This window comes from Gallus gallus, chromosome 2 (genome assembly GCF_016699485.2).
Source record: "Gallus gallus isolate bGalGal1 chromosome 2, bGalGal1.mat.broiler.GRCg7b, whole genome shotgun sequence".
NCBI lineage: Eukaryota > Metazoa > Chordata > Aves > Galliformes > Phasianidae > Gallus > Gallus gallus.
The window spans coordinates 118,392,412-118,415,887 of record NC_052533.1 but is presented as its reverse complement, the minus strand read 5'-3'; the positions used below and the strand labels follow the sequence as shown (position 1 = coordinate 118,415,887).

The 23,476-nt window shown below is 39.2% G+C and overlaps 1 protein-coding gene across 5 annotated transcripts in view; it reads right to left on the bottom strand.

Annotated features, from left to right (window-relative positions):
• Positions 1–22,631, bottom strand: part of HNF4G (hepatocyte nuclear factor 4 gamma) — a 60,029-nt gene extending 37,398 nt beyond the window's left edge. The window contains exons 1-2 of one of the 5 annotated variants that reach the window (XM_046929612.1): positions 22,413–22,631; positions 17,440–17,534 (exon numbers count right to left, since the gene is read on the bottom strand). The gene's annotated coding sequence lies outside the window, so the exon portion shown is untranslated. Of the gene's footprint in view, positions 1–1,875; positions 2,195–10,233; positions 10,306–17,439; positions 17,535–22,412 lie in introns of those variants that run through there. The other 4 variants (XM_025148002.3, XM_025148003.3, XM_046929610.1 and 1 more) reach the window with 4 other exon arrangements.
• Positions 22,632–23,476: the final 845 nt, after the last annotated feature.

Sequence of the window (23,476 nt, the reverse complement as noted above, 5' to 3'; positions counted from 1 at the left end):
ATTTTGCACTTCTGTACTTCACACTTGTTGCAATGCTCCTGCTGTCCCCATCTCTCCTAGACTTTTTTAGCGATATTTTACCAGAGAATATTTTTCTGCAGATTTCAGCAGTATTTTGTTCAACTCTAGTGTGCTCAGGGAACCTAGCCTCTTTCAAACTGCGATGAGCTACACAGATGTGGAAGTCCAGCCATAAACTAGCAATTGCTTAGAACAAATAAATTACCTGACCCAGACAGCATGTGATATGTATTAATATCGTAAGCAAAAAGATACAACAGGTTGTGTTTACAGAAGTAAGTGCACATGATACAGAGAAAAGGAATATAGCTTGGTTACATTCTTCGAATAGCATGCTATATATAGGAAAGTTGGTCAAAAACTACTGAGAAGAAAGAAAAATTCCTTTTGTATTTGAAATTTCAAGTGATAGAACAGTATGTTACAGTGAAAAAATGGCTTGCTGGAATAAAAACACAATAAAGAAGATCTACATATTGAATTATTTCATTGAGTCAGGATCCAAAGTAGAGCGCTGTGTATAAATCACATCATTTTACTTAAAAAAGTAGGGGAGAATAAAACATAGACAGATAGAAGAAAAAAAAAAAAAGAAAAGAAGAAAATATTAGAACAAAAATAAAAATAGTGCCCCTTTCAGGATGATTGATTTTTGTGCAATCCATATTTTACTCTCTGCTACATAATTTTATACTCTTGACAAAGTGTCACACAGTTGGAAAAGGGCTGGGAAAACATATGCAGCTTTCTATCATCTTTATGCCTCCCTAAATTTAGACGATTTTTCTGAATAGGGAAACTAAAAATAAATCAGGAAACAATGTCAATAATGAAGTCTGAATTATCCAGCAGTAAAAAAAACATGTAAGTATTTTTAGTATATTTAAATAGAACATTCATAACATAGATAGTGGCAATGAAACTTGACTGTCAACAAGAAAAAAAACAAGTGATCTGTATCTGACTTCGGTAGATGACATTTCTTTCCTTTTTTTAAAATGACATTACTTATATGTACTGTGCCTTGTTTACTTACACATTTCAACTATTGTAAGAACTCACTGTTAGAATGTGGCCAACATGTACTTTACCTAATCTTAATAGGAAAAGCTGACACTGAGGTTGGATAAGCAAATATATTCACATTAACAGTTACAATTTTGTTTCCAGAATGAAACTCTGGGCCAATTTAATCAGATATTGTAAACAAATTAACAAATATGCAGAAAAATTAATGTCTACAGTTTGGTTTTCATCGCACATATAGTGCGTTTGTGCGTATATACAACAAGAGAGAGGGAGCTGTGCAATTTAAGTCAATTACAATTCTACGAAATAATAATCTTCAAAGAAACCTTTATCATCTTTAATAAAATGTGCTGATAAATTAAGAAGTTGAAAAATATGTATTAAAGTAATTATAACAGATATATTCCGGGATTTTCTGAGAGGAAAACCTTTTCAGGATTCTGTAAGCATTCACAATATTAATTCTTCAGTCATTACAGTAACATCATCAGAGATACTTGACAAGAATGCTAACTATTATGCAAAATCTAAATGTGGTTGATACAGAAAACAGTTTTTCTGAAAAAGTATATGTAAAATAACAGCGGCTAAAAAGAAAAAGAAGGGAGGAGCAAGTTGGTCATCAAAACAAATGTTAGCTAGTTAATTCAAATATGAAAATTATTAATCAAAGTTAAAAAAAAGAAAAACCTTTAGAACTTTATCAAATAAAATTACATTTCTGACTAGCTCGAATGATATACACAACACTGAACCCAGTCTGAGATTTACATCCATTTCTGCCAATTCTTCAACTCTTCTATGAAGTTACACAATTATTCTGACCTGAAGAAGGTCCCAAGTTACAGTATGGTCTGGCCCATATGCCCAGCTAGTCAGTAAGACTTTTTTTCTCTTGGAGACCTTGTGACCGGTGGGAAGCAAAACAATCAACCAGATTTCACTCAAGCTCCTGCAGTTCTTTATCATTACCCTCTCATGTCTATCTTCTTGTTTCTTATCCTTTTCAATCTTACTAGACTTTTATTTCCTATGTCAAAGAGCACAGATTTTTGCCACTCACTTTGACGAGTTCATCAGTGAAACCACTGCAGGTCAGAGGCATGCAAAAGTGAATGGTACTGCTTGTAGCACAAGCTGTGTTAGAGTTTTCTCAAGCCACTCTTCTTGATTTTCCAACATGCCTGTACTAAGCTAAACAAATATTTTCACACAATAAACTTCCAATATTTAACTGAACATAGTCATAAAGTATACCAATCAGTAACCAAATCCACACACAAAGCATACCAATTATTACAAAGCAGCACTACATCTGCAACAATAGTAATATGCAGTATCTTCTAGAAGGTACTGAGGGACAAAGGACACAAATTTTTTTTCAGTTTTACATTTAAAGAAAATAAACCAGAGTAATTATTTCAAAAAAGATGGCGTGGAAAGCTATCTAAAACTGTTAGTAAGTGCAACTAGAAAAGACAATTGAGTCTAGAAGTACATCTAGAAATAGAAGCTCACATGAGCATGAGAATGATCTTCAGATAATGGTTCGATGGCATGACTGATGGAAGATAGTTAAATTTTATTCAGACCAAGAAAATAATTTTTTTCAGTTTTTAACGCCCTTAAGTCTGCAATTGTTTTATGTCATAAAAATATTTATTAATGTGTTTATAGGCAACCATTTACTTGAAACATTCCATTAACTATTGGAAGACAGTCTAGAAAACATTGTGCAAAGCCCTAGCAAGTCCACAGGAAATTACATAAAATTAAATGAGATTAGATGAAATGAATAGATATAAAAAGACTGCAATATACCAGCCTTGCAGTGTTCTTCCCGTAGAGAACATTCTGTCCCAAGCAGTTCTCAACAGTAAAGAAGCACACAAGGACAGAGATCTCAGCCCCACTGGAAAGTCATCTTCTCAGCAAAACAGCATTGAACAAACCCCCACAAAAAGCATATGCAAACAACAGACCAGCAGAAAATTGAGTAGCTCCATAAAAAAGATACACAGAAATTTCTCAGTAATATTCAGGCACCATGAGATGCATATATGCACTGCAGGAAAACCCATGGCTCTTGGTAATGGCTGACCTCATCCTGCCCAGAACCAGCAAGGTAGAATGTGTGTCTCTCAGCTGAAATACTGAATGAGAGAAGGATGAGATCGCTAATGCTCAGAAGAGGGTGAAAAAGAGCAAGAATCTTGTACAGTGACTTCACACACACAGAGAGAGCTGCAGTGCTCAGTGTAACAGTGCTTTAAACATGAAAGAGAACTATGAACCAGTATTTTTATGGCGGTTTTGTCCTTTTCCTTTTTGCTGGTAGTCTGGAAGTCCAGTTTACAGACACAGCTTAGGACAGGGATGCTGTATTTCACTAGATGCCTGTTAGCATATTTTGATGTATAAAAATCTGAAAAATATATATATAAAAAAATTTTGCAAATCTGACCATAATCCTAAGTTTTCCATAGAGCAGTATGATGGCGAAAGTTTGTATTTGCTAGGCCATTTTTGTCTTGAGCTCATCAGTTGTCAATTAACTGTAAATGATTACAGCAATTTGTGGGCAAATCATAGAGCGCAGTTCCAGGTGTAAATGAAATCGGTTTTATGAAATATGTTCTTTTAAAGTACAAACAACTGCTTATCCTGAAAAATGCTATTATTCTTTTTCTATAAACATATCCTGAATAAAAGAACTCAAATTTGCTTTTCTTTGTTCTTCTGCACAGACATGAATTTCATGAGAAATGTATGCAACTAATAAGTCTAAAATAAATATATATGATAAATTGTAATTTATATGTCTATACATTAATTGAAATAACTGAAATAATATAAAATATTTTCAGTTATTAACTAAGGCTCTTCTTTTAAAATTGGTTGCCATCTATCTGAACTGCACGCAACTGTGTATCAGTCACATTCTGCTACACTAAGACAACATAGCCAGTAGCAATTGAGAAACACATTATACATAGCACTTAGTTCACCATGAAATTCTAGATGAGTTAATGATAGATAATGGCCTACAATTCATGTGTGACTTATTTTAGCAAATCTCACTGATACAGCAATTCAAGTGAACTGCATCAAGGCTGCACTAAGTATAATCAAATGGGCTTGCAGAAATCAGCAAAAATTACAAAACACTTAATAGAAAAGAAAGTGACATACTTAGAAGTCCCGTGGAATCAGTACTGTCTGACTGTTTTAACACATTTATTCTATTACCCTTTCCAGTGCAGTTTGTGGAGAACAAAACTCAAGTGTCATGCTCCCAGTTATCCTGCTCCTTACCCAAAGCTTTTGAAGTAGTTACGAAAACCTGCCCAGGATCACTGTCCTTGCTGCCATCCTGACTGTCACCGAAACGACATGTAAAGGGTACTTTGCAAATCCTCTTACATCTTTCTAACTGGCTTACAAGATCCACATCCAATACTCAAGATTTGGATGCACTATGAAGGTACCCAATAGATTTGCAACTGCAAAAAGCTTCACTACCTTATGAATAAAGGCCTTTCAAGAAATCTCTGGTGAATGTATTGAGTAGCAGAAGTACAGGGAATACCTATTTATCTGGATGTGTCTAGGTATGACTTGGTTACTAAACTCTACTCATTATGAAAGCTAGCCTTAAGCCTAATCCTAGCCCTACCCTTTGTTTTCTATCTATTAAACAATCATTAAACCAGGAAAAATCCTTCCATTTTAACCCATGATAGAATCATAGAATCATCGAATTACTAAGGTTGGAAAAGACCCACAGCATCATCCAGTCCAACCATTCGCCCTTCACCAATGGTTCTCGCTAAACCATGTCCCTCAACACAACATCCAAATGCTCTTTGAACACAACCAGGGTCGGTGACTCCACCACCTCTCTGGGCAGCCCATTCCAGTGCCTGACCACCCTTTCAGAGAAGTAGGATTTCCTAATGTCCAGCCTGAATCTTCCCTGGCGCAGCTTGAAGCCATTCCCTCTAGTCCTATCGCTAGTCACCCGAGAGAAGAGGCTGAATCCCAGCTCACTACAACCTCTCTTCAGGTAGTTAGAGAGAGCAATAAGGTCTCCCCTGAGCCTCCTCTTCTCTAGACTGAACAATCCCAGCTCCTTCAGCCGCTCTTCATAAGGCCTGTGCTCCAGACCCCTCACCAGCTTTGTTGCCCTCCTCTGGACAAGCTCGAGGGCCTCGATGTCTTTCTTACAGTGAGGGGCCCAAAACTGGACACAGTACTTGAGGTACAGCCTCACCAGTGCTGAGTACAGGGGGATAATTACTTCCCTGTTCCTGCTGGCCACACTATTTAGTTTTGGAGGAAATTTGCTTAAGGCTTTCTAGAAAGCGAACTATACTGTAACAATGTCTAAAATCCTAACCAGAAAGCACTTCAAAGGTTTTGAGCCTTAGCCACAAATTGCATTGGGATAAAGCCTGGAAAGGCAGCAGATCCTTGCTTCCTGCTCACCAAGACAGAGTAGGAGCTATGGCAGTTGATTGCTCTCAGGAGGGGACAGTCCTGAGAGCAGGAGGCAAGGAGCACAAAGCACCAGGAGGCCAGATGTGACATTCTGGTATTTTGATGCAAGGGCATAGCAAACATAGGTTAGTGAGACAGATCAGTAAATACGAATCATTCTGTAAAAAGATATTTGAAATAACAGCAACTTAAGATGTCTACATGTGAACAGTGTGCTAGAATAACCATTTTTACCATGATAATATGTGATAACCTCCTGTAGAAAAATCTAAAACAACTGAAACAGAAAACATCCTTAAGAAAGGGCAAGAACAGTGGATTTCCAGCTCCTACTGCTGACATTCGCCATGGACAACAGAGCCACTCTCGTCACTGCTGGGAGCACGGAAGTCAGTGTGGCCAGCTTGTGCTCTAGATGGCAGCTCTCTCTGTAACCACTGACAACCAGATCAGTGATAAGGAACTTCTTTAAAAATGAGAAATCCACTCTGTGAACAAAAAGTCATTGATGTTCACAGATAATAGATGCAGGAGCATGGTCAGTAAAAGACTAGAAACATGTCTAAGCCTTAACAACTGGTAATGTTCATTTGTTCAGGTAGATCCATTTTTATAGGGCATGTCTTGTTTCATTTTGATGGTGTCAGAAATACTAAAACAAAGTGAAGTAAAAATATGCACACAGAAGACCAAACGTATCCTAGAGAAACCGAAAAAATCTTTGGCTATGAAGAATACAAATAAAGTCTCAAAGTACACGATCAGGCATTGGAGTAAGGTTTGCCATAAGAAAACTAGCAAAACTAGCCTATTTCCAAAACAAAACATAGCCTGAAGTATTTTCATCATAATTTTGTTTTCTCATCTATCTTTACCAAATAGCAATACAAATTTGTGTAACTGTGTACATATAAAGATTACCTCCACAATCATATTGTTGCCACAATGCCTGAGTATATACTTTTTAATTAATAAACAGCAGACATAATAACTAACTAAAGCTGATTTACTGATTTTATTTGACGTTATCTGTTCATACCTTTTATCTAAAAATAAATAAAAAGAACAGAAATATTATTGCTCTTCTGCTACTTTCAATGGCTTTGGTGGAAATCTACAAGTTCAGAGCTTTTTAGATTCATTTCTTCGAAGTTACATGGAGCTTGACATTAATTAATTCAAACAAATAAGAGCTCTAAAGAAATGACAGCTATGATAGCAATGGCCACTTCTCAAGAAGAAGAATGTACTTTATCCATACAAAAACAAAACAAAACAAAACAAAACAAAACAAAACAAAAAAAAACGCAGAGTTGAAACTACCTTGTTAGCAGCAGCTTCCCTGTGAAAAGTGTACATCAAAACTAATATACCATTTCTTCCAAGACTTACTTTCACCCACATCACCCCAAGAATCATCTGTGAGAACATGTGTAAGAGTGCCCTCTGGTGATTATGTGCCTAAGGAATATTCTTTCGTTATAAGGGCAAAGAGAACAAATCTGTAGCAGGGCTGATAAGTAATTTTGATAGTTTTGCAAACTGAATTCTGTTACCAACTCAAAAACAGCAGTGAAGAAATTAGGTATTTGCAACTGGTTTATGCCCATGGTTTTAAATGCAAATTCACATGAAGGAAGAGACAGTAGCCTTGTCTAGGTTAAGATTTATGGGTGCTATAGACAGCACAGCTACTTTTATGGCTAAGAATGTAATAGATCCTAAGCAAACACTGATAAGTCCTCTATTCTCCTAAGAAGTATCCGCCCATCAAGTGTTCTGACACTGGAAAGCCCCACAGTTTTGATAAGAATAAAGACAAGCTAACTGTAGAAAATAATTTCATTTCTTAAGTTAGCTGAAAACATTCATCACGTGTTTGGTGGGCAAGAGCAGGGTCTTCTTCTGTTATTTGACGGTGATCACTGCATTTTCAATACTACTGCAATAGACACGTAAGGAAAACATATATAAACACATAAAGTATGTGTTATATATATGTATTCACTGAGAGGGTGACAGAGCACTGGAACAGGCTGCCCAGAGAGGCTGTGGAGTCTCCATCTCTGGAGGTATTCAAGACCCACTTGGAAGCTTTCCTGTGTAATCTACTGTAGGGAACCAGTTTTAGCAGGGAAGTTGGGCTAGATGACCCCCAGAGGTCCCTCTCAACCCCTATGATTCTACGATTTTGTCATTCTGTGACGTATGCATATGTATATATGCACATATAAAATGAAAATGTTGGAGAGGCTTGTTATTGAGCAAAGGAGTAAAATCTTACTTTCGCAAGATTTAATTGTCAAACACAACAAAAGGTTCTGCAGTAATAAAAAAAAAAAAAAAGCTGATATGAAAGTGCACTGGTTGAGGCCTGAAAATACCATTCTAGTCTAGTTTATTACCTCCTATCTGGGGTGAAACTAAGGGCAGATTTACTGGGAGTGTTATACTACCTCATTAGTACCTCCCAGTAATCACATACGCTCCTTCTCTCAAGGTACCATGGCAGTTACTTCTAGACTCTTTAACATAACCTAAACCACAGCAGTGTTCCTGTAAAGGCAGTAAAAATTAGGGAAGTTATCACAACTGTTTGTTTCTCTAATGTTCGTAAGAGATATAAGAGATTCTCATAAGAATGAGAAAAGGAACTGTATGAAATATTGTGCTAATAAACTTATCTCTTACGATGATCCCTTTTCTCACCCGTATTAAATACCCCTCACCACTCTCTGAACATGGTGACTAATTAACTTCGTGTTTTTTAAGAAAGGAAACTGGCAGTCCCATGGGGTTGTTTAACAAATAACCAGCTATCCTCTGAGGATTCTAAAGAATCGCTTCCAGCCAAGTTTGTTTTTGTTGTTGTTGTTGTTGTTGTTGTTTTTTTTTGGCCATGTATAAATACTAGTAGGTTGCAGCAAGAAGTAAAGGGGCAGGAAGGAGCTAGAAAAAATAGATCAGAAAATGAAAAGTCAGATTTTTCATTATGTTTCATTATTCATATAGCTCATCAATCAATCAGTAGATCATCATTATTTTTCAGTGTTCAGTCCATTTACTATAGTTACTGTGATGGTTACACTGGACATTGTAGGCCCTTTTTACAGTATATGGCTCTTCAAAGTGAAGCATTTTCTTCTCCTAACAACACTTGAAAGACATCCAGCTATCCGTTTACCCAAAACAGAGGCACTGGTGCTTTTCAAAGAGGACAAGGTAATTCATTTCATAGAATCACAGAATCCCAGGATCATAGAATCATAGAATATTCTGAGTAAGGAAGAACCCACAAGAATCATCAAGCCCAACTCCTGGCTCCACACAGGAGCACCCAAAAATCAGATCATATGACAGAGTGTCATACAGATGCTTCTTGAACTTCAGCAGCTTGGTGCTATGGCCACTGCCCTGAGGAGTCTGTTCCATGCCCACCACCTACTGATAAAGAACCTTTTCCTGATATCCTTCTTGAACCTCCCCTGACCTAGCCCCATGCCATTCCTCAGGTTCAGCCTGAAAAAGAAAATAAAAAATAAAAATGGAGCAAGTAAACTACCCTTCTCCACAGGTGAAAAATGAAGTTGATTTATTTTGGCAAATAAAGAAGGGAAGGGGCTGTGAAAGTCAGGTCTGCAGTAGAAATATTAACTTTGCTGATAATACTTTTAAAAGCACTAACGGTCCTAGAGCAAAGGCTACCTTTTATTATGCCAGCAAACAGCATTCAGCCTCATGAGGCTAACAAGCATCAGTGTAATATATGGAAAACCTAGTGGTGGTTCAGACTAGTCTGGGATTTGCTCTGAACATCAGATATAAGGAAAGTTAGTGTCCAATTACTGACTTTTAAACTTTTGTATATTTTTGTACAGTACCATAGATATTTCTAAATTAAGGCAGCTGTCAATGGAAGACTTTAGCCAGAAGCAAAATGGAAGAGTGAAAATGCACTGTAAGATGTCACCATCTGAGAAGGTAGAGGAGCAGGATTTAGGTGCAGCCACTCTGTGCTCAGTGTTCCTCATTGGTGAAGGAACTGAGACCCAAAAGTGCTTCACTGAGAACATGGTTATTTTGTGCCACGTTAATCATATTAATAGAGTGGAAAAAAAAAAGAAAAAAAAAGATGATCCAGGGTAGCTGTAAACAATACTGCAGAGGAATTTAGTAGAAGTAATGCAGAAGTTTAAAAGCAATCAAAAAGCAAATATAAAAAAGCAGACTTCTGTAGAAAATCTTAGCTAACTGACAAAAAAATGTCAAATTTGTTACAGTTTTCCTATGTTCTAAATTGACGTGATCTGACTGTAATGGACATTTGTTCAGGTAATAAAAGCAAAAGCACGCACACAAGAAAATATCAAAAATACTGTTCTGCTTGGGGTTCAGCCCAGGCTTGTCCCACTTGCTACAAGCTCCACACTCGCTGGGGCACACTCCTTTGAGTGCCGACAAAGCTGTGCTGACTGTTCTCTCCCTGAGCATTGTAAAAGAGTCAAAGGAAGCTCTACTGAAATTAACTCCTTATTAATCAAAGGCAAAACAATTCTCTCTCTTCCATCATGTTGGAGAGTGGGGAGACAGTTACGTGGGAAGCGGAGAGCCGTGGCAGCCCTCCTGGCTCTTTAAGTTCAAAACAGTGCAGCTCTAACTGTGCTGCGGCATGGGTGCACCGACCTGACTTTACACTTCTGTTCACAAAGAGGTAGTTCACATGTCTTAGATCAGTCACAGCTTGCCCCAGTGATTCTAAAGGAAAAAAAGAGGAAAAATAAATATACTATTCTAGAATTAAAAAAAAAAAAAAGATAAGAACAGATTTTTTTAAGTACTACTGATTTTCCTATGCATTCCTATATCACAAACTGTTCTGACAGTAATTCTGCATAGCAAATAAAGTAAAAAGGAATTCTCTCTAATCAGATAAACTTACAATACCTTATACTTATGGTTCTTGCGTTACCTTGGCAAAAATGAACCCTGGTTTGGCTCCTTCAGGCTGTGGGATCGCACCATTACAGATCTTTCAACATAAAGTTACGAGAAAAAGAGAGAGAAATGCTTTTTTCTATTTTTATCAAGTTTTTATAATGTCTAGGTTTTCCATCTCAACTGTTCTTGTTCAAACTAAATCTAGTTCAGGAAAAAATCCCCACCTCATTTCCCTGAGAACCTAGTTATTTTGTCTACCTCAACAACCAAGCTACTCTACCTTGTCATTTCAATTTTCACATATTTTCTCTTTGTGTATTAGTTCTTTGATTCAATGAAATCTCATCTCCTCAGCCCACTGCCATAAACTACTGTCCGGAACAAAGCTCTCTCTCAAATTCAATCTCAAACAAAATGAAAAAGAGAAAATCACAAATGAGAAAGTGGACCACAACCAATCCTATGGGTCCCATTCGCTCAAGGTCTGCAAGCTATTTTGCTTCATCAAGTAAACCTGAACCACGGGAAGGTGCTATCACCTCTCTCATTGTCGAGTGAGAATGTGTTAATAAAAACAAGACCTCCTTATGGGGACGCTGGTGTGTCAATGTTAATCACCGATTTCACTGAAATACACTACTTGATCTCAAAAGTGATTTCCAGATGAAAGACAAACAGCTGAAATTGTGTTTGAATAAATGGAAAAGCAGGCTTGTCACACATCTGTGGAATTACTGTTGCTAAACTATGATTACAATAAATATTAATTACGTATGTAATGGTAACGCCTAGAAATCATCTGTGCTCATTTGAATCTTTTCTGAGATATTTAACAGCCCCAGTAAGCAGGATTACAAGGGAAACCTTTACATTTATGTTGTCATATTCTGCACAAAGCACTGACCTGTGGAGGGTCTCTGTTTAAAGAACCTTTAGATAGGGAATAATTTATTTTTGTTTCAAAATTTAGGATATTTATTGCACTTTCTCATACTGCCTTTTAAAAGCTTTGTAATTTCTTTCTTCGGTTCTGTGCATGTGCTTTTTCTCCACTTTATATGCCTTCAACAGCTTTTGTAGATAGCCCCACCTGCTAAAGCCTCCCCAAGAGAGCTATAATAGCTGTAACTCATAGACCTAGATTGTGAAGCTTTTCCTTCAAAAGAAAATCTGGAAATCACCAAAAATAAAACACTTATGTAGCAAACATTTATAAATGCTGGAATTTAGCCCCCGCATGTAAACTTCCAAGTTAAAAGAATAGGGCAAAGAAATTTATTAAGGTTCTCTAAAAGTGAGAAAATTCTTTGTCACATAATGGTGCCTGTAATTTTTGCAATCAAGAATAAGTAGTTGTCTATATCCACACTGTGCCATTGTTGAGGTACAAGCCGTGCAATTGCTTCAATGGAATTACATGCAAAGTTCGCACTGAAATAAAAAATGTTTCACACAATGATTGTGAATTTAGTAAAAATGATGGGATTCAATTTTTTTCCTTCTTTCACAGTGATTTTAAATCAATGTAGCCCAATTAATTGAACTTGATGGGACAGAGAAAACAGCAACAGTGTGCAGATTTGGTGCTAATGGTTCCCTCACGCCACATGATAGCAGTGATGTACTAATAACAGCATATTCTAGCTCAATGCAGATGTTCCTAGAGTCTGATGACTATTGAAATAGTTTCAGTTTGCTAAAAAGTAATACTTTGAATTCTTTATTCAGCTGCAAATTGGATGTGTTATTAATAAAACTGTTCTGACTTCTTCAGCCGAGCTTTTAAAAAGCTAGCCTACAGTTAAAAATTACTAGCATTTCCCCATGACTTTTCAGGGCATTACCTCATTCTTATCAGGTTTACTGTGGTGTGATTCCGTAAGTGTGCATATGTTATAGAATGAGACTTCAATGAACTTGGCAACCAGCAACATATTAAAAGTAACCTTCTAATATGCAGATATATATACACAAACTTTGTAATGCACACACATTTCTCTAAAGCCTTCAGAATTCCCATTGCTATGTTGGAACATAAATCTCGTTACTACTTTGTCTGTGAAACACTCATTTTTCACACTTCAGCATTTTGTTTTCTACTAAGGAGAGAATCCAGATTCTGTGAAGGCTCAGTTTTGAGCTCCCTGTTCTGTTCTCACCTTACTACTTCCTAAGCATCAGATGTGAGGTCATCAGTTGACTCTAATCTCAACCACTACAGCAACTTTAGTGATGCTTATCTGCAGACACTTTAACACTTGTTAGTGTATCTCCTTCTCCATAGCCCCCATTGTTCAAGTTCTGGGTTTGCTCTTGGCTTCCTTGGCCAAAGCTTGAGACATACCCAAACAAATCATCTCTTTCATTATCTGTTCCTTCTGTCTGCTCCTTCTAAACTGCTTGCATATTTCATAATCTCAGCATTGACCTGGTTCTTCTCCTCTTACATCTCATCTGCAGACTGCCTGCCGATTCCTGCAACGTTCTCTGTATATAAAAATTTCTTTGGCATACAGCCGCAGCATGCCTTGCTTCCCCTAAAACCATGACGCAACAGCTTACTCAGAAACCCAGAGCTTGCAATGAAGAATTTTGCAGCCTTTGTCCCTTTTCAAAAATATCTTGGACTGCCTTGTTCAGTAGCTGCTAGGATTGATGCCTGAGCTGTGGTCTTCCTGACACAGACACCCCAGGTGCCGGAGGCTAGTCACCTCATTTCATCTCTTCCAAACAATGAAGTGGGAGAGTAGAGTCTTTGGAAATACGCCCTACATCCATCTTCACCAAATTCCTCATCTTGATACTCATCTGTTTTCAATTCAGTTACATCTCCTTCTGCCCTAAAGCCAGGCTCTCCAGCCCAACAGATGTACAGATTATAATCCATCCTCCAATGCACAGAATGATGCATCTGCTCCTCCCCCAAGAGCAAGCTACCAAAAAGAAGAAAAAAAAAAAGAAAAAAAAAAAAGAATAAAATTCCTCCAACATTCTCTCTCTCCCTCGCCCAAATATTTGCTTGGAAGAAATCTACAGCAATGGAAGAAGCATACACTATGTCACTTTTTTCATGCTGTTACTGCTAACTCCGTTTAATATGCAGCCAGCTGTTCAACTCCTGTCTACAGCAAAAGCTGGTGAGTTATTCAAAGACAAAAAAAAAAAAAAAGCAAATAAACAATCAAACACATAAAAGCAAACAAACTCCAAATACACATACAGAAGCCACACATACATAATCAGCCATTAGCACTAATGCTTATAAAAAACTCATGCTTATCTTGATTCAGCTAGGGCAAGGCAATTCTGCAGAAACTGGAGAGCTACATTCAAAATAAGAGAAAAATATAAAATGCTACTAGTAGGTTCATATATATTAAATGATTTACAGTTTTGCTTAAATAAAAATGTGCATACCTCTCCTTGTTTAGAGGCACACAGAAAATTTGAAATGAGTTGTTAGAACACAGGTATCAACACCAACAGAATACATGAAGTCTAAACCTCTCAGCATGGGACACAAAGTACAGTAAGAAGACAGTATGAAACTCAAAGAAATTACTTGGGAAACAGATAGGAATGCAGGATACTTTCATGAATGAAAATTAACCTGGTTTTGTAATATTGCTAACTAAATCTTCATTTTCTAGCACGGAAAATACATATGAGAAATTATTCTGAGGTGTTCTAAGCCATGCTCCTAAAAATCAAAGAACTTGCAATCTGTTTTGCCAGGATGTAACCTAGTCAGTCACTTACTTTAAATCTCATATTTTTATTTGAAATACTTTGTTAAGGATCTATCTCATAAATAAATAAGTATGTAGATTGATAAATAAATAAATAATTACTTCTGCCTTTATTTTGGTGGAGCCTATACTTAAAAATAAATTTTAGAACAGCAAAGAGCTTGCTTAGTAGAGGCAAGTAAAGTTCCTAAACACTGACTGAATATAGAAAATAAATATAGTAAAGAATAATTATAAGCCTTAAGCTTGTAACAACCTTTGTTGTTTTGGTCATATAGTAATAATGTTATTAAATGTTTTGCTTCAGAATGCAAGCAAGTTGCACATTTGTATGACTCACAACCAATCACAGAAAATATGCATTCATCCCGATTCAGTACCTAAAGCTTGAGATACACTGTAAGTAGTTACCAACTGGAAGATACATTTTAGTATGTACATCTCTGTATCTTTTCATATTATGTGTCTTACGCAATTCCACTATAGCTACAGTGACTTTAGAGTCAAGGTCATCTGAAACAGCCAATACTGGATCTGACCAAGAATGAAAAGGAGACACAGAAAGATGACAAAGATGATGTCTGTGTTCTTTATCACGCCAATCAAAACTCTATATGGAAAATGTCTTACCTGAAAGAAAAGGATTCCTTCAAGCAGCACCCACTAGCAAGATGCAGATTTTTCTTGCTATCAGAAAAAATGTATCATCTCATCCCAGGTTACAAAATATGTTGCATTCTTTATCTAGCTAAGAGCACTGAAGCATTTGTAAGTGTTCAGAATCACAAGCGGTAGTTGTGGGCATATATATCCTTGGCGGAGAAGTACACCACATCAGCCATTTTCAAGATTTCTAAACTATCCACCACCTAAGTCAGGGCTCCCCACAGTTTCTACTGTCACTTGTACTGGTCTGAGATGGAACAGAGCTCTTAAACTGAGAAACAGAAGTCTATTACTTCTACAAAGAGGCTGTATTCACAGTGGTCTCCTGGAGCACATTGGCTTTTCAGATTTGAATAATGTGTTCAGTTCTCAACAGCAGCTTCTCTACAACTAACTGTTATTTTGCACAACTAATGAAATACTTATTTATCAGGAATGCTTTTCCTTCATGACCTTGCCCATACAGCTGAGGTTTAACAAGCACCATGTTGGCTTGAGTTGCTCTGCTCTGTAACGATACGTTCGTGTTGTAGAAAGCAAGAAGCTGGTCTTAAAAATTCAAAGCTGTGAAATGAATCATAAAGGGTTTAAAAGTTTGCTGCAGTCTCACATATACATTCTCCTAGCCAGTCACATTTGTGTTCATTTTCTACCCAACAAGGATTTGCTTTTCATACATGTATCTTAATTTCAAAACGTCCATTCATTTCTATGGTATCGGAAACTTAAGAACACTCACCAGGAGTGGTTTTCATTTTCTACCTACTTTTAGCTTCAGATACATACTGGGAAATAAATTACTTGACTGAGTAGATCTAACTAAGATAAAAATTCAAGTATTAAGTTTGGTGATAACAAAATTCATGATGAAATTTTTGTTAAAACTTGAATTCCATTCTCAGCCGAAGTCTGCAACTTGTTTAGCACTTCCTTGCCCTTGAAAGGAAAGCCTATTTATTTGAAGCTTCCTATATTTTCTCTATTATTAAAAATGTTTTTATAGACTCGCTGTTGAAAAGACTGCTGTAGCTGAGTTGTTTGTTCTCCTATTTACCACTAATCAACATGATGTTAAAAACAAGAGGTGAGTTGCCCTCTGTCAATTTTCGAGCAGGCAAATACATCTATGGTTACATAACCACCACCGCAGCTAACTCTTCTTGGTAAGAAATGAAATGAATAGTTTTTCAGACAGAACAACATACAGAGTTTGCAATACTCCACAACTTCAGCCTCAGTTCTCCCCAGAAATGACCCTTCCTTCCCACAGTTACAGCAGGCATATACCCAAACCTTAGCCACTGACACACGGCATCAAGCTGCAAGCAGACCTGTACATGGCAATTTAAGCTTCTATATCACCTCAGTTATGGATAAAGATTTGTATTCTCTTGCTACTGATGGGGACAGTTGCATTTAAAAGACTTGGGAGATGAGGTGCACAAGCAAATGGCACTAATACCTTAAACTGCCTTAGTTGTTTTGGTTGAGTATGAAAACGTAAATGAAATGCATCAGGAAACTCACATTTTTTCTTCTCCAATCTTATTTACCAGCAAACAAAGGCATATGAATGAAATGCGTGAAATTTGTCCGGGGAGATGGACTCGGATCAATATAAAAGCTCAAACTAAACCTGTGCTCATGAAATAGAGCATCTCTATTTTTTATGCAGCATAGACTGCTCATTCCTGGGAGCTGAGGTTCTGCTCATCACAGTTACGTTCTACTCTCAATGCAAAATAACAGTGTTACGAAGGTACAGGCTCTGAACAGTGCTTCGTACTAAGTTCTTTTTCTCTTCAATCCATTTACACCAAAATAGCCCTAACCAACCAATCAACAAGCAAAAAACACTCACAAAACTAGCTTAATACAACTGCAATTAGCCTAGTGCATTTTACAGTTTTACAACTAAAATTATTTATCCTAATCCTGTAGCTTACTTTGCTCTTCAGGGAAATATCTTTTTAAAGATGGCATTTCTTTGATATAATTCTGCTTTTTATTGCTTTCCATGTAAGCTCGGGTGTCAACTCTAAACTCTTAATAATACAGAAGATTCTGAAACAGGGAAGGAGAAATCTCATATTCAAACTGAGGGCCTTTTTTTTTTTTTTTTTTTTCCCCCCTCTAATTTTTTTTTTTTTTTTCCCAATTTATCACAGCTGAAATTGTTCATGTTAAAATAATCAAATCTAAGGTTCTGTTAGACCAAGTTCTGGCATTTCAAAACTGAAGTAAATGAAAAAGAATAGTCTGTAAGTCTCTCTAAAACACTTGTTAAAATGACTTGTTCAATATTAACGTAGCAAGTCACAGAAGCTCAAAGAGACAAATAATTAGGAAAAAAAGGTTAAAAGCAATAACATAAGACAAGACGATGTTAAACATGAACTGAAACAATAGGCTTAGAAAACATTAGAGACATTAACATGTAGATCCTTTTTTAATATTTTAGATTTGGACATTGAAGATGGGAATGCCACTTTTCTTCCAAAAGGTAAGAAGGTTATTAAGTAAGAATAATACATACCTACTGCGTAGATAGCATCTACCATCAAAGTCAGACCTTGCAATAAAACCTACGTCTTGTTTCATAAGTAAAAAGCCATCTCCATGCTTCCATTTCTGTGATGACAAAAGAAGTGTAGATCAAATGGTAACTGACCAGAAATTGTGTGAAACTACATATGTATAGTTGATGCCGTACAAGGTCTCTATTCAGACTGCCAATGTCACAATGTGGCTACTGAATGGCCCAACAGAAGACAGTTTTCAACTACTTTAGTGGATGGAGCAGGGGAGTAATTAACAAGTATTTAGAATATGGTAAATGAAATTCTATCAATTATCATAATTACTCTGACCTGCAACAGCAGGTACAAGCCAACACCTGACTACAACCAACAAGTGCAGAGAGAGGAGAGTAAATGTTTATCAATGCGCAATCACAGCATGGACAACATCTCAGTTCTCTGAGTCATCTCTAGACCTCTGCAGAAGGAATTTTGTCTGCCAATGTAATGTCAGTCTGACATTTCCTTGCAGAAGGAATAAATACTATTATCCTGAAGAGCATATCAAAAGACACTGTCTGAAAGACACTTTTGGGTGCAATTCTGAAACCAGCAATATGAATGAGTCATTACAGTCACCAATTTCAAAGCAACAACAAGAAGAAAAATCTAGCTGCAAGAGGCACAATATGTGCCTGAGATACATGAGGAAACGTGTCAGCTGCCATGAAGAGTTTTCAAGTATGTGGAAGAGCTCCGAGAGCGTAAACTGATCTCACTCCTTGTCTGGTGCCGATACTTTAAACTTCAGCAGCTAATGAAGAAATGTCGTGTTTAACAAAGAAAGAGAAATTGTAAGATCTGCCTAACTTTCTTCCTACTTTGGATAACAAGCAGCTGGTTACTGCTGAGTGCATTACCAAGATGGTGTAGCAGAGAAACCCTATATAAAAACGATACGAAGAAACCTTTCTCATTGCAACACTGCCAGAGATGCACTAAAAATTCAACCTGAATTGTATTTTCCATTTCACAGACACAAAACTTAGTCTTGGGTGCAGTTCTGAGAATTTATTAGTATCTCTCAAAGCCCCCCTCCCGCCTGATCCTAATTTCTATGTTTGGGCAGGCATTGTCTTGGGGCAAACTTTGCCATGCTAGAAATAGAGAGAGAAAACAGCAGTATTTGTACAGGTCTATTGTGGTTGGATTCACAGATAAGCAGGAGGCAAAGAAAATTCACACAGCATCTTGTATACTGCTGCTGTAATGTATGTCCTTGTTGCTTGGATACCTCCAGTGAATTACCAAGTAGGGGTGTGAGTCTCTTTCCTAGTTGGTATTAAATAAAAAAATCCCTACCTACCGCTCTGTAAGAGGTAGAAGATGCACATGGAGGCTTCCTGAGTGCTTGCCAGCCAAGTGCCATAAAAAGACAGATCGAGCCACGAGAATTTTAAATCTTGTGGGTTTCTGCGCCATGTTATGAACTAGATCTCATACAATTCATCACCCAAGTTACAAAAAAATAGTTCAAGAACTCAAAATAATGAATTCTGTCATTTCCAATAGATGTGTGAAGGGAGAATTATGAATGAACCTTTTAAAACACGTATGTGGAGGGAGATTGCCCTTCTACAAAATGAAAGCAGCAGGCTTCTATTTAAATGGTCCAATCCTGAAACCGAGACCTTTCATTTTCAATTAACTTAAATTGACAATTGAGAAAGGTTTGAAAATGTTGTTGGAGCCTTTCACTTTGATAGATCTCAGCTCTGACATTGCACACAGCATTCTGACCTGATTTTTAGGGTGTGCTGTTTTAAAATTGAAAATTCAAAGTGAAAAGAATTTGATTCAATCAAAGCTGTTGCAAGACACTCAAACATCTTAATTTGTTAGTAATGCATTTTCCATATTTTCTCATCATATGTTATATAATGGGTCTTTCATTAAGGCACATTAAAACCTAAGAACCATGCCTTTCTCTAGTGTATTAGAGTAACATTTTCCTTACAAGAGGCAACAACAGAAAAAATAAAAACATTTATATATATTCTAAAACAGTCTACTTTACCAAGCTACAATACTGAAATAATGCAATTATCCAGTATGGAATACCTCATATCAACATGATGCAACTTAAGCAAATCAAGCTAATTTTCAAGCTTAATATCAAATTGCGAATTGCTCTGCTCACTTTTGAACAAACAAAGGGAACAAAAGAAAGACTTCTGAACAGCTGAAACACTTCATTTAGATAAAAATGGAATTAATCAAACCAAACATGGAACGTTAAAATCCTTGAGAAAAGAAGTAGAGATCTCCCTGCACGAGAAGCACCCACATATCAGTTAATAAATGGAGCACATTGCCCCTGCTCTTCAACAGATATAAAAGAATATCAGCTCAGCTCAGAGCCACGATCACCACGATTCAGTCTCAAGTCACTTGTGAATTATTACTGTTGTTTTGTAACAATAAATCTAATTCTCAAACAAACAAGCATAAAATTAGATTAATTTTCCAAAACTTCCATCAAATTTGGGGTTACTGGTACCTCTACAGTATAGAGCATGCAAGCAGAGGCTGGACTGCCACATTAATGACCTTGAATTTTTTCAGGACATCTCTTCATATGAAGAATATTTTTTAAAAGATACTATGGATATTGTTTAAAGTAATGTTTTGGTTCTTGCAGCCAACAAAAAGCCAGTGAAAACTGATGTTTGTGATGCAGATTTGGAAGTAACTGGTGGTATGTTCTGGACCCTATTTTTCCAACCCAATCCCAAAGAGAGTGAACACACAGCAGAAACAACCTCTTGCAGTACTGAGTCCATATACGTCTGCTATGAATTCTGCAGCAAAGTTCAGAACAGAAGCCATGTCAAGCACAACAACTAAATTCTGTCCTTGCATCTTTTCTGCTTTTCAGTGAACACATCAAATCCTATTTGATTCCAAAATTCAACTTTGGCCTACTCTGAAGGAGTGAAAGCAGGAAAGAAGTGTTTATCCCACAAGATCTCTTGTAGGGAGCTGGTCTGGTGCTACTTTAGTGATGCGTGCCAAAGAGCAGTAAGCATCAGTCGACTATCCAAGGAATTAGATATTGCCAGGCCTCAGGAATTCCATTATCTCCACTGTATCTCCTGTGTTCTTCACTGGTGGGAGGCAGGATAGACAGCAGTGCTACCTTGATGCCAACCAAATCTTCGGCCATTATACTGCATATTGGTACATATAATAGCCATCTTGGAAATGAAGGCTGGATCTCTGCATTGTCTTGCTTTTACATTAATGCCACTAAATACAATCGTTTGGAAGAGATATTCCTCCAATTACATAAGTTGCAGAGAAAGCTATGCTTTGAGGTAAGCAATTAGTTTTGGGAAATCGGTTCTAGGCTTCAAATGTTTGAGCTGCTAAAATGAAAGGCAGTATCAAGTACAAGGTAATGGCATCCAATGCCTGATAATACTTTTTTGTACGTATGAAATGACCCTCAGTCTGCCCAGTGTGCTACAGTAAGAGAAACAGGGACAGGGATGGGGAGCTGAGCACTGGATGATGGAAAAATATTTTTAAAATTCTGTTTTCTTCTCAATCTTTTCCAAACTGAAAGATAATGAGAAGTGTGAACTGAGTTTCAACACAACACTGTAAGCATTTTGTCCCCTTTTCCCTTTTCCTTAGCATGTGACAAGAACAAAGGAAAGAAGAATGATATGGTTGATACAGAGCTTGTAATATTTGAAAACCATGTGTGTGTGTACATATATATGCCTCTATGTAAGTTGTGATAACTGCTGTTCTTAAGGAACATGTATAATTCCATCCAGCAAACAGAAGAGTCAGGGACTTGGCGAGCTGGGAAGCGTGGTCAGTCCTACACATAGAGCCAATTTTAATAAACACAGAGGCAGTAGCAAAGATGTCACTTTCAGTTATTCCAGTGTCTTTATAATATGGATGAGAAGTCACAATAAACCAAAGTACATGCCTCATTGTACAAGGAGTGGCCTACAACAAGGAAGGTCGGACACAACGCAACCATACTTCACTAAGGAATATTGCTTTAAAATACCACCACCATTGCAACCTACTGTATTTCTCTGAAAATGTTTGACTACGTCTCCCACTTCGGCACATAAGAAGTTGGATTCAGGCTGAAGTGCAGCATCTGAAAGTTGGCTTACAACAAACCTACAAGGCGGCCTGTTTTGGTGCACCTGCTGTGCGGGAGCAGTGCACTGGCAGCACTTCTGGATCTGCCTGCATGACCCTTCCTTGGCCCTCAGCTTGCTTGGCCCATTTCACATTTACACACATAATTGTTTCATGTTTACATGTGCAATCATTGTTTTTTTTCTGGACAGGAAGTATTTTGGGATTCCTCACCAAGACACACCACTGGGCCAAGAACTAATAGTAGGAGCAGCCTCACAGTAACAAATCCACCTGCTGCACAGGTCACTGTGAGGGCGGGGCCGAGAAATTAATAAAGAAAAAAAAGAAGAAGAAGAAGAAGGCAATCAGAAAACGCTTCTAAACCCGATGCAAAGCCGTAACCGGGGCTGTCAAAGCTCCACGGATGGCTGCACAGCGCCGGAGCCGGGCCGCGGCCTCCCGCAGCAGCGCACATTGAGGTCGTGCCCCGCCAGCTCTCACGTCCCCGACCCGCGGCCGAAGCGGCAGCACACCCCGCCCCGGGGGCCCCCGGCTGAGCCCAGCGTGCGGCGTGCTTCTGCGGAGCGCCCTGCGTGCCGACAACAGAGACACGTGACTAGACGTATTTCTTTACGGAAAAAAAAAAAAAAAAAAAAAGTGTATGTATGTAATCGAGTCCCCCCCCACCCCCCCTTCTCCAGTCCGTCTCCGCTGCCCGCTCTCCCGCTGGCCGGGCAGCGCTGCCGGCCTGCACGCCCTCCTCCTGCGGCCGGGCCGCCCCTCGCCCTCGCCACGCTGCCACCAGCCCCGGACTTACCGGCGGGGCCGCGCCGTCCCTCGTCCCCCGCGGCGCGCTCGCGGCTCAGGGCGGTGGCATCCCCCGGGCCGGCCGCCTCCCCGCACCCCCCGCTGGGTCCCGGCGCTCGCTCGGTGCGGCCGGCACCGTCTTAACCGCACGCTATAGTGTGGAAGAGGCGGAGGAGTATGCGTGTGTTTGTGTGTGTGTGCAGAGGAAGAATTAACTTTGCTCAATGGCGACAGGGCAGCAGCCTCAGCCCAAGCATCAGATCGATTTACTAAACAAACGTGGGTGGGGATGTTAAACAGTAACCAGCAGCTTCAATGAAAACTGAAAGCTGCTCAGCCCGCGGCTGGCCCTGCGCGCACCCCGCGCCCCGCCGGCGGCCGTGCGAGGCGCCCCCGGCCCGGCCCGGCCCGGCTCGGCTCGGCTCGGCTCGGCCCGGCCCGGCCAGGAGCGCTCCCGGCGGGGCTCCCCCGCCCGTCCCGGCACCCCCGGGGCATCGGCCCAGCGGCGCGGCCTGCGGGCAGCGCGGGGGTGGGTACGTGCCCAGCGCCCGCTGCGGACGGCATCCGCTCAGGCTGCCCACTGCCCTGCGCTGCGGGAACGGACCCACCCCGCTCTGCCCCGCTGTGCCCCCGCGTCCACTGCGAACTCCCTGTTCCCTGCCCTAGAGACACTCGGTGGACCTCTCTCAGCGCCGCGCAGGTCGTGACACAAGGAAGTGTTTATAAAATAAGAATTGTCATTGTCCTCCGCCACGGCACACTCAGACTCGAAACAATAATTAACACTCGGACCTTGAGATCACCGCTCACGCCCTCGGAGGCATCGGGAAGGGAATGGGCACTTGGGGCTGTGTGTCACGCGGGGCGTCCCTGCGGTGTGAAATAGAGCGGGAGGTGCCACGCAGGAGCGAAGAAAGTGCCCGCGGAGCTCACGGCCCTGTGCGCGTCCCGCAGCGCGCACAGTGCCGGGATGTGAGCGGCGCTCGAAGGAGCGGCGCAGCGAGGGTCGTGCGCTGAGACTGGGGAGAAAAAGAGATGAAAAACATTCTTCTGGCCTCTGTGATTGATGGGTTT